The sequence below is a fragment of the Arachis duranensis genome, chromosome 4 (genome assembly GCF_000817695.3).
Source record: "Arachis duranensis cultivar V14167 chromosome 4, aradu.V14167.gnm2.J7QH, whole genome shotgun sequence".
Lineage (NCBI taxonomy): Eukaryota > Viridiplantae > Streptophyta > Magnoliopsida > Fabales > Fabaceae > Arachis > Arachis duranensis.
Window position 1 is genome coordinate 103,986,517 of NC_029775.3, and position 11,460 is coordinate 103,997,976.

Here is an 11,460-nt window from a genome sequence, read left to right on the forward strand (position 1 = left end):
ATTGTGCTTAAGAGCTCTGGACACCTCTAACTGGGGACTTTAGCAAAGCTGAGTCACAATCTGAAAAGGTTCACCCAGTCATGTGTCTGTGGCATTTATGTATCCTGTGGTAATATTGGAAAACAAAGTGCTTAGGGCTACGGCCAAGACTCATAAAAGTAGCTGTGTTCAAGAATCAACATACTTAACTAGGAGAATCAATAACACTATCTGAACTTTGAGTTTCTATGGATGCCAATCATTCTAAACTTTAAAGGATAAAGTGAGATGCCAAAACTGTTCAGAAACAAAAAGCTAAAAGTCACGCTCATCTAATTAGAACTAATATTCATTGATATTTTGGATTTATAGTATATTCTCTTCTTTTTATCCTATTTGATTTTCAGTTGCTTGGGGACAAGCAACAATTTAAGTTTGGTGTTGTGATGAGCGGATAATTTATACGCTTTTTGGCATTATTTTTAGGTAGTTTTTAGTGGGATCCAGCTACTTTTAAGGATATTTTTATTAGTTTTTATGCAAAATTCACATTTTTGGACTTCACTATGAGTTTGTATGTTTTTCTGTGATTTCAGGTATTTTTTGGCTGAAATTGAGAGACCTGAGCAAAAATCAAATTCAGGCTGAAAAAGGACTGCTGATGTTGTTTGATTCTGACCTCCCTGCACTCAAAATGGATTTTCTGGAGCTAAAGAACTCCAAATGACACGCTCTCAATTGCATTGAAAATTAGACATCCATGGCTTTCCAGAAATATATAATAGTCCATACTTTATTCGAGTTTAGATGATGCAAACTGGCATTCAACACCAGTTCCATGTTGCATTCTGGAGTAAAACGCCAAAAACACGTCACAAACCAGAGTTAAACACCAAAAACATGTTACAACTCAGCGTTTAACCCCAAGAGAAGCCTCTGCACGTGTAAAGTTCAAGCTCAGCCCAAGCACACACCAAAGTGGGCCCCGGAAATGGATTTTTGCACTAAGATTTATTTCTGTAAACCCTAGTAACTAGTTTAGTATAAATAGAACTTTTTACTATTGTAGTCTTGTCTTTGGATGGATCTTTAATTAGTGTATGTGATTTTAGACCTTCATGGGAGCTGGCTATTCGGCCATGCCTAGACCATCACTTATGTATTTTCAACATTGAAGTTTCTACACACCATAGATTAAGGTGTGGAGCTCTGCTGTTCCTCGAGTATTAATGCAATTACTATTATTCTTCTATTTAATTCAGCTTATTCTTCTTCTAAGATATTCGCTGCACTTCAACATGATGAATGTGATGATCCGTGACACTCATCATTATTCTCACCTATAAACGTGTGCCTGACAACCACTCCCGTTCTGCCTTAGATCGAGCGCGTGTCTCTTAGCCTCCATTCCGAAAAATCGGAGTCTTCGTGGTATAAGCTAGAATTATTGGCGGCCATTCCTAAGATCCGGAATGTATAAACCTTGTCTATGGTATTCTGAGTAGGATCTGAGATTGGATGACTGTGACGAGCTTCAAACTCGCGAGTGTTGGGCGTAGTGATAGACGCAAAAGAATCACTGGATTCTATTCCGACATGATCGAGAACCGACAGATGATTAGTCGTGCTGTGACAGAGCATTTGGACCATTTTCACTGAGAGGATAGAAAGTAGCCATTGACAACGGTGACGCTCTACATACAGCTTGCCATAGAAATGAGTAAGAATGATTGGATGAAAGCAGTAGGAAAGTGGAGATTCAGAAGGAACAAAGCATCTCCATACACTTGTCTGAAATTTTCACCAATAATTTACATAAGTATCTCTATCTCTATTTTATGCTTTATTTATCCTAATTTTTGAAAACCATCATAACCATTTGAATCTGCCTAACTGGATTTACATGATGACCATAGCTTGCTTCTTACCAACAATCTCCGTGGGATCGACCCTTACTCACGTAAGGTTTATTACTTGGACGACCCAGTGCACTTGCTAGTTAGTTGTGCGAAGTTGTGATAAAGTGTGATTCACGTTTGAGAGCTCCAAGTCTTTGGCGCCATTATTGATGATCACAATTTCGTGCACCAGTGTCCAAGTTTAGATGGCCTGGCAGCGAGTTCTGGGCACTATTTGTGCTCATCTGTGGAGCAGGCCTTGGTTCACTTCGCGGGGGACGGAAAGGGCGTGAAGTTGCAGGGACACTATCACCACTGGTCGGGAGAATTTGAGAGCCATCATGGTGGGAATCTGAAGTCGCAGTCGCTCCCGTTTGAGGTTGCTAAAATCCTGGTCCCAATTTTGATTATTTTCGTGTATCGACCTTTCTGAGCCATCTTAAACTCTAGACACCAACAAGCACACAAAAAATTATATGAATAGTCATGGTCTATAGTTGTTTTTTCTGATTCATAATCTCAAGCAACTCATGAGGCATTTCATTCTTGTTTTTTTAATGCATGTTAATTTTAAATCTTTGAAAATCGGCAGATTATGGGTTTTCAAGAACAGAGGAAGGCAGGGAGTGAAAAATTACCCTTTGAGGGTGGGGTGTTCAAAACTAAGCCAAAAACATCACTTTCATTTATTACTATTTGTTTTTTCTATCTGATCCCTACCCAAAACTTTTATTATTGTCTCACTTTTTCACCAAAATTCATGTACATCCTCCTGCTCAACTAATAGTGTGACCGTTTACTGTGTGTGCACTCAAACAAAACAAAAATCTCAGCATAATCTGTACTTGACTTAGTTAGTTTACAAAGTAAACAACGAATATTAGAGAATGAAAGTGATCTTGTAGCCACATATAAAGCGCAATATAAACATTTTCCAAGGATGTCATGTAAACGAAACCCTTGCCTCAAAAGTCACGAATTGGAATCAAAGAAAAATGCTCCTAATACAATGCAGTTTCATGAACTATACCCCTGGGTCATCTATAAGCAAATTATATAGCCATGCATGTTGCTAGGTCCAGGTAAAAGCTTCAGTCAAAATATATACACAAAAAATAATTAGTGAACGAATGGTTACCCGAGAAGAGAAGACGGAAAAGCAGCCCTTCGAAAGGCAAGAGCTGTGACAGACGAGAGAAGCGGTAGGTCAGGCCTTCGTCAGGAGAGGGCTTTGACGGCTTAAGGCTATGGGAGACACAGCTGGAGGTTAGGTTCAATTGGAGTGATACAAGGGAGAATGAGGATTTAGGCGCCGTTTCTTATTTCATTTCACTTTTAGCTTGAGCAATGTGTTAATATGGAAAATTGGTTTCCCACTGTTTTATAATAATAATAATAATAATAATAATAATAATAATAATAATAATAATAATAATAAACTAAAAAGATAATAATAAAAATAGCGATAATTAACAATGGCATCAGCGTAATAATTCACACCCGTCCACTGCATCAATAATAAGTATCGGTTAGTCTTAATGTATATGTTAAACATAGGAATGATAATAAATAAGTTTTTTATTTCTGAACCAAAAATTAGTTGTCATATCTTTTTTATTGAATTTATGATAAATAAAAATTGTGATCTCTTTTACTATTAAAAAAGGGATATTATTCACATATCGAATATATCAAAAAATGTCTTCTTATTGTACCAATAAATAAGTTATCCCTTTCTAATAACTCACTCAATCAAACTTTACTCACTGCAAAATTATAATTACCATATTTCATACATAATTACTTAAATAAATTATCTGAAAATTAATATCATAATATTGACTAAAATGTCTAAAATTGAATACAATATAATCTTATTGCAATGTAAAAATATTGGAAAAAAAAAACAATGAAAAAGATAGCTTATTCCTAGTTGAAATAAGAATTAAAAAGAAGCATAGTTGGTTTCAATTTCTGAGAGATAATGAAATGAAAGAGGCATAAACAATTTCAGGAGATATTACCACACATCCAAACTAATTCAGAAATTGAAATGCTTGTATCAAATACATTTTAAATGTTTACTGTTAAACAGCACGGCATAAATGCATGTAATAACTCCAGTTCAAGAATTATTGACCTCAAAAAATAACAAATGCACCAATCTTGATTAAATATCAGATTTCCTAAGTCTCTAATATGTAAAACTCTCTAGGAAAAATAATCTCTAATAACAATATGAATAGTTATAAAGTCACAACAAGATCAACAAATAAGTCTTGGCTATCCTATGCAACCTAAATCGAAATTCTTCACCTAAACTAAAGCATTGCCCTCAAGGATTCAAGTATCGTGTTGTCCACATAGCCAAGTGCTACGCATTCTTCTTCTCAGGAGACATTCCACTATAAGGATATTCATTCTCTTCTGGCGTTCTATTGAGGTCATAGGACAAAATGAAAGTCTTTTGTCCAGCAGAATCTTCGCCATTAGAACTATCAGAGGAGACAACATCCTCTCCCTTCAATGAATCTGGATCCACCTCCCCTGGTTCTTCAGATTCCTTTTGAATATTGTCTCGAGACATTCCTGAGAGTTGCAAGGTAGCCAAACAAGCCCGGATTAGGAGGAATTAGTGTGTGAATTGCTTAATCAAAAAGCTCAATATCTATAGTCAATTGCTTGTTTAATCATACAAAAATGGGATTATTATTAGTGAAGCCAAGGGGTGACACTACTTCAAATATTCTATAGATTGGGATTGAGACGCTATGCAATTCAACTAAGCCAAAGCTAAAATTAATATAAAAAAGTAAAATATTATATGTACATAAAATTAGTTATTAAGATTATATATATAAGTCTGAATTCATATATTTGTTAATTAAATCATTCGTAATTAGAATAGTCAAACTCATAGTGGATTAGACATAATCAGATTATATAAACATCGTAAAAGTCGAGTCTTTCTTACTATCCCATAGTCGTTCAAGGCCATGTTCTATGAGTTTGAATTTCTCCCGTGCTGCAATATCCAGTTCAACGACAAGAGAGTTTTTATAGCGTGACTACACAATATACCATAATTAATGTATAAATACTGGCTGGAAAAAAAATTCATATTCTAAGCTTGATATGACTATTTGACATAGAAAAGATTCAATGATCCATACTAATAATAATAATAATAAGAATAAGAATGAAAACACATAGAGACCAGTTATCAAATAAAAAGATATTACTCTCGGATATTGCTCAAGGTTTAAGAAACTGCTCAGTGATAACTACATAGTTTTGGAACCAGTTAAGATACGAGAACAATGTCATGCTCCAAGGTTGGATAGAATATGTAATTCTAGGCAGCTATGAAGTAACATCCACTGCTTGCTATGTTGAATAAACAAAAGATAAATTACAATAAACTGCAATTATACAAAAGGCATAATAAACAATTAGCTCCAAGCTTGAGTCAAAATATAACTCCTTCCTGAAAAAAGTACATGTTGAGTGTTCCTGTCATCAAACCACTACAGCCCCATAGCAAGGATATATTGCTATTCTTTCACAGTTCAATATGATTAAAAAAATCACCGTAAAAGAAAAATGGGGAGCTCACATTGAGCAGTCGCACATCATGCCAAGGCAAACAATTTAAAAGGAGTCAAGTTATAATCCCCCAGATTTGTAGAGGGTAGAGACATGAAGGCACTTTAAAGGATCAAAGACCAGCCATTCTAGAGTGCAACAAAAGGGTCTCTATTTTATGCCATTATGCTTCCTCCAGCAAGTGCAAATAGAGTTTGTCTTGCTCTACAAAATACAATTAAATTATACACCCTCAATGGTGATATGACTTGTTCAATTAAAAGTTTTAACATTTGTTGTTCTTTTTGCATGCAAACATAGATAACTGAATCTAATTTATCATAGTAACAAAACTGAAATTAGAATTTAACTATATAGTTAGAGAACTTTGATATACGTTAGATAAATACAAAAGTAAAACATGAATATTTATCTTCACCTCGTCAAGTATTTTCTGTGAGCACCACGTATCCGTACTTGTTATAAACTGAAACCCAAATTTGGCCCCGTACCTACGGTCCCATTGATGCGATTCCTAAAATTTTAACATAACCACCTGAATTGGATTTCATCCACGAATATGAAAAAGAATTTGGAATTAAATTGGGCAGCAGCAATCAAACCTTCATCATTGAAGCCGACGCATGACCAATGGCTTGAATGAGTTGTCTGTGTCCAGAGAAGGCATCCAGCCATGATTATATACTGGACTCTTTTGTCATTTATTTACTCTAACTATCAATTTCCTAGAGAGTTATGGTATTGTTAGGGGCAGCCTAGAATGTCTAAGGCTTGTTTAAAGTTCATGACTTATCTGAAAAGGAAAATTAATTTAAAGGGTTAACTGGTAGTTGGAGATCATGTGTAGAAGAGTCCAAAAAAAGGAAATGATGACATAAACTTGGTATCTATTTATCAAGATTCATCCAAAATCTTGTAACTAGATTAGTCTAATTAATTTCTCACTTTAAAAGGAACATACATAGGGAGGGGGTTCAGTGATGGTTTAGAGGCTAATGGAGTTTTCTTTTATCTTGTACTAAATCTTGCTTGGTTCAATTCAACTCACATGATTATCCTTCAAATTCAACTAACTAAAGCCGGTTTAAGAAAGAAGAGGTAAATTGATGATCGATCGTAAGAAAAATGGGAGGTAAAAAGAAACAATGAATAATCAATTGAGAATCACAGAATCTTTAAAATTAATTCAATCGAATGGTATCAACATGCTCTTTTGATCACTCAAACCACTCATCTTTGTTTCTTTCTCAACTCCACACTCATCACACAATGCGAAAAGTACTCGAGCTGTCTACATAATAAGAGACTGACTCAAGGGTGAGAGATAGACGAGATTAATTAAAACCAATCAAGTCTCATTACTTATTAGAAAAATTAACAGAGCAATTCATTCTTGCTGATCATAGACAGATGTATTATACTCTAATTTTTGTTATCTTTTAAAAGATAAAATTACAATCTGCTAATTAATCATACTGAATTAGCTATCTAGCTAATCAACTCTCACGTGTGCAAAAGGTTAAAGTTATGACAAAAGCAGAAAAAAGATTAGCCAGCTGAGCTTGCTCATAGTGGAACAAGTTGCATGAATCAAATCCCTAACTCTAAACAGCTGCAATTAACTCTAATTAATAGAAGATATAGACAAATAATTGTTCAAAACTCTGAACCAATAATGAAAACCAGAAGGAAAGATCAATGTGGAATAACGAACTAGTGAAAGGAGAGAGGCCGCGATAGCTCAGATTGGCCCACGGTGGAGGACAGTGTAGTGATTTCACGCACGATCGATGAGAAGCTCAACTTCGACGCCGGTGAGAGACCACGGATGGCAGTTGGGTGGGTTTCTGGAATTGTGGGCAAAAGCTCGAAAAATTAGGGGGTTTCTGCAAAATTGGAGGAGTCGTTTAATGGTTGTAACATGACAAGGGGAATGGACAAATTGAATTATGATCAGATCCTCACATGGGTAGGTTCTTTCGCTGATGAATCGGGGCTCTACTCCTGCTCGTTTAGCGCACGACCAAAAACAACTCGCGGGTTTCTGCACAATTGGGGGGAATCAATTGCTGGTAGTACGATAAAACGGGAAATTGAAATAATGAATTGAAACTTACCTAGCGGCATTTCTTGAAGTAGTCGCCAGGTATGTTGCAGAACGGGGGTGGGTGTGTTTTGCGCCTCTGAATCTAGCTTCTGTTCGCGCCAAGAAGACAGGGTAAAAGGAGGAGGCTTGAAGATATATCCAATTGAGCGGCAATTTTCACTGCCCAGCCGCTATCCAGAGGCGTTTTGCGGCTTCTGCCAGACCGCCGCTCACCTCTGCCGCTATCCTTCCAATCTGCGGCGATTATGGCCATGGTCGCTATTTACCTGCCGCTACTCTCTGCCTCTGCTGTAGTGCCACCATTTGAGCTTCAAAAATCAAAGCCACCGTCGCCCGTCTTACTTTCTACCTCCGTTGCCGGTTTTGCCTCCTGCCTCCCGTCGGCGCTAGCTTTGTTCCACACCACTGCGTCGGCCACTGTCTTCCCAGCCACTGTCTTCCCAGCCACTGTCCTCAGCCACTTCCACACCACTGCCAGCTCTGCTCTATTCAAGCCTTCTAGGATCCAGCTTCTAGCTCTAGGTATTAATTTTTTTTGTAATAATAGTTGTTGAATAATTGATTAAGAGTGAACTACCAACTCGACTCCTATCCATTTCCCAAAATGACAACGCGACCCCTCAAAATAAAGACGATCCACTTTGGTACCTATCCTCTACTTCCGTAACACAACGCAGTCTTTGTGGGTATTTTTCTATCAACTTTAAACAGAAAACGCTAACGTGTCAAGTTCAAATATAGACAGGGGCCTAATTATCTCAAAATTCAATTTGATTAGAGGTTTATTTGTCTTTATTCTTTAAATGATATCTTTTTCAAATTATTGTTGTATTCATTATATTAATATTTTTTCAATAAATTATTGAATATATGGTATAATAAGTAGAAACTAATTAATAAATTATTTAAATTTAAAAATATTATTTATTATGAAACTAAATAAATAATTCTCAAATATAATTTTAATATATAAATAATAAATATTAAAATACAGTTAATACATTAATAATAACAATAACCCTATGATATACTATTAGTATTATGATCTAAATAATTTTCACAATAAAATTAAAACTAATAAACACATTATTTGATATATATGTAGTAAATTTTTTTTAGTAATAACAAATTTAATTTTTTTTCTCTTTAAACTAAATTAATAATTCTATTTGATATCTTTGCACTAAAATATATTATGAGTAGGCTACTAATACTAAATAAAATAAAACATAATTATATTATGAAGACTAATTATAAACTCAACAAACTCAGAGCATCAATAATATTATTACTCTATTAATAATACATATTCTCATAAGGTAAAGATAGATGAATATTTATCAATATAAGAATAATGTGGATTAACTAAAATGTTATGTATACTAAAATTCAATTAAATTTACATATATTTTACTCAAAATATTATTAATAGATTAATAATATTATTGATACTTTGACTTTATTGAGTTTATAAATGGTCTCCATAATATATTAATTATATTTTAATTATTTCATTGGCAAATGATTAGATGGTCCCAGAACGTTTGGACCATTAAATGGTCTCATAACAAAACATATTTTTTAAATTTTTTTAATAATTGCTAAATAGTCCTTTTTTAATTTTAATTACAAATTAACCCCACATATTTTATCTAATTATAAAAACCATTTTTTATTTTATAAATTATTATTTTATCATTATTCAATAATTTATTGAAAAAAGAATAAAATTTTTTAAAAAGATATTGTTTAAAGAATAGGGACAAATAAATCCCTAACCAATTTGAATTTAGAGACAATTAGGCCCCTGTCCATTTCTGAACCTGACACGTTAGCATTTTCCGTTTAGAGTTAACGAAAAAACCCACAAAGACTACGTTGTGTCATGAAAGTAGAGGACATGGACCAAAGTGAATCATTTTTATTTTGAGGGGTAGCGTTATCATTCTGAGAAATGGATAGGGACCAAATTGGAAGTTCACTCATTGATTAATTGTTGTTGCTTGTTAATTAACCTTGCTGTTGAAGCATTGATTAGTTGTTGAAGGCTTGAAACATTGATTAATAATTGAATAATTAAATAGTTGTTGAATAATTTTGATTTTTGACTATTGAGATTACTGAGTTGGAGAGGGTTGCTATGAGCCTGTGATATTGTAATTGGATTGTATTGTTATTGGATTGCTGGTAATTTTTAGGTATGGATGAGAGTATCGACCAAGAAACACTTAGGAATAATAATACAGAGAATAATTCGGCTTCGAATCCTGTTGCTTCGAACGAAGCTTCTCTTCCTCTTTAATCTAACGATAGTTAGTCATAAATTTCTAATGTTCGAAGAAAAATTGATCCAACTTGGAGATATGTTGCTTTCCAAGTAATAAACGAAAAATTGCATTACCAATACTTGTTTTGTCTGAGTACTTTTGGAGGAGAGACAATTAATAGAATGAAGAAGCATTTGACAAAGATAGGTGGAGATATTAAAAGTACTCTAAAGTCCCTTATGACATAGAAAAACAAATGGAAGGTGTAAACCCTGCTAAAATCGGTAAATAATTAGTCAATAATTTGAATTTTAAGTAGGATTGTTAAAAATGTAAAACTAATATCAAATAGGATAGAGTTCGTCAAAATGAGAATTTTGATATCAATTTCGATAATTTGGCCCAAAGTTGGACTGGAAGGGCCGAACCGGTTGAACCGAGGCACAAACCGGGCCCATGGGTCTAACCGGACCCAAATATTTAAACAAACAGCAACTCTCCTTCTTCCCCATTGCATGCAACAAACACAAACAGAATTGGGGAAGGGATGAGGAGCTCTCAACCCTCACAACCTTTGATCCACCATAACTCCTCCATCCGGGCTTCGATCGCCACACTGTTCGCGGCCACACGCTCAGCGCATCGAGCTCTACCTTTCTATTCGAACAATTTCACTGGTAAGCCCCAGATTTGGTTCAGAATCTCTATCTCTCTTTCTTGGTGAAATTGAAAACCTATGGTGAATCTTGTCCAATTTTTGTGTTCTAGGTTCAAGTTAGCTTCCGGAACTTTATGGGCTCAAGGCTCAAGCTATTGAGCATATGGATATGGTAATAACACCCTAACCCTAGCTCAATCTTGTATTTGTAATGGAAAACTGAATTGGAACATATATATATATATATATATATATATGTATTAGGTGTAGGTTAAATGGGTGTTTATGCATTGGAATTGAATTGGGATTACTTGGAGGTTTGTTGGTGACCAAGGCTTGATTTGGGGCGGTTTGATTGAGCTTGGAGGGGCTGTAATTTTGAGTTGTGAGGCTGTCTTGGGTGAAACTAAGTGGTCGGCCAAGGTATGGTTTAAGTGGAACCATATTAATTTTTAAGGCGATTGGATTTAATTTGAATTTTATATGGAATTTTAGATATCGTATGCTGCTACTGTTTTCTGGTTTCTAAGCACTGTAGAGCAGTTAGAGTTTCTCCTTTGTTTCTGAGGCTAGTTAAATCATAAAATTGTGATTTTTAATTTGTTAGAAAGCTTATTCTAAGATGAACGTCTGGACATAAAGTTTTCCCAATTCCGAATTCATTTGTTATATTAAAAATAGAAAAGAAAATAGAGTGTCGAGGATGTCTTAGTGATAGTCATGGGTCCGAGAAGTCAAAGGTTAATTTTCGTGTTATGTGATTGATTTAATGTTAGAGTTGGGTTGATTTTAAGATTATTAGATATTAAAAAGGTTGAGAAGAGTTTGATAAATGGTTTGGTCACGACCCGGAAAGGGTAAACGTGATGAATTATAAGGGAATGATGTGAAAGCTAAATGAATACATGTTAATATGGCTATAAAGAACGAATGTAAGGAAATGAT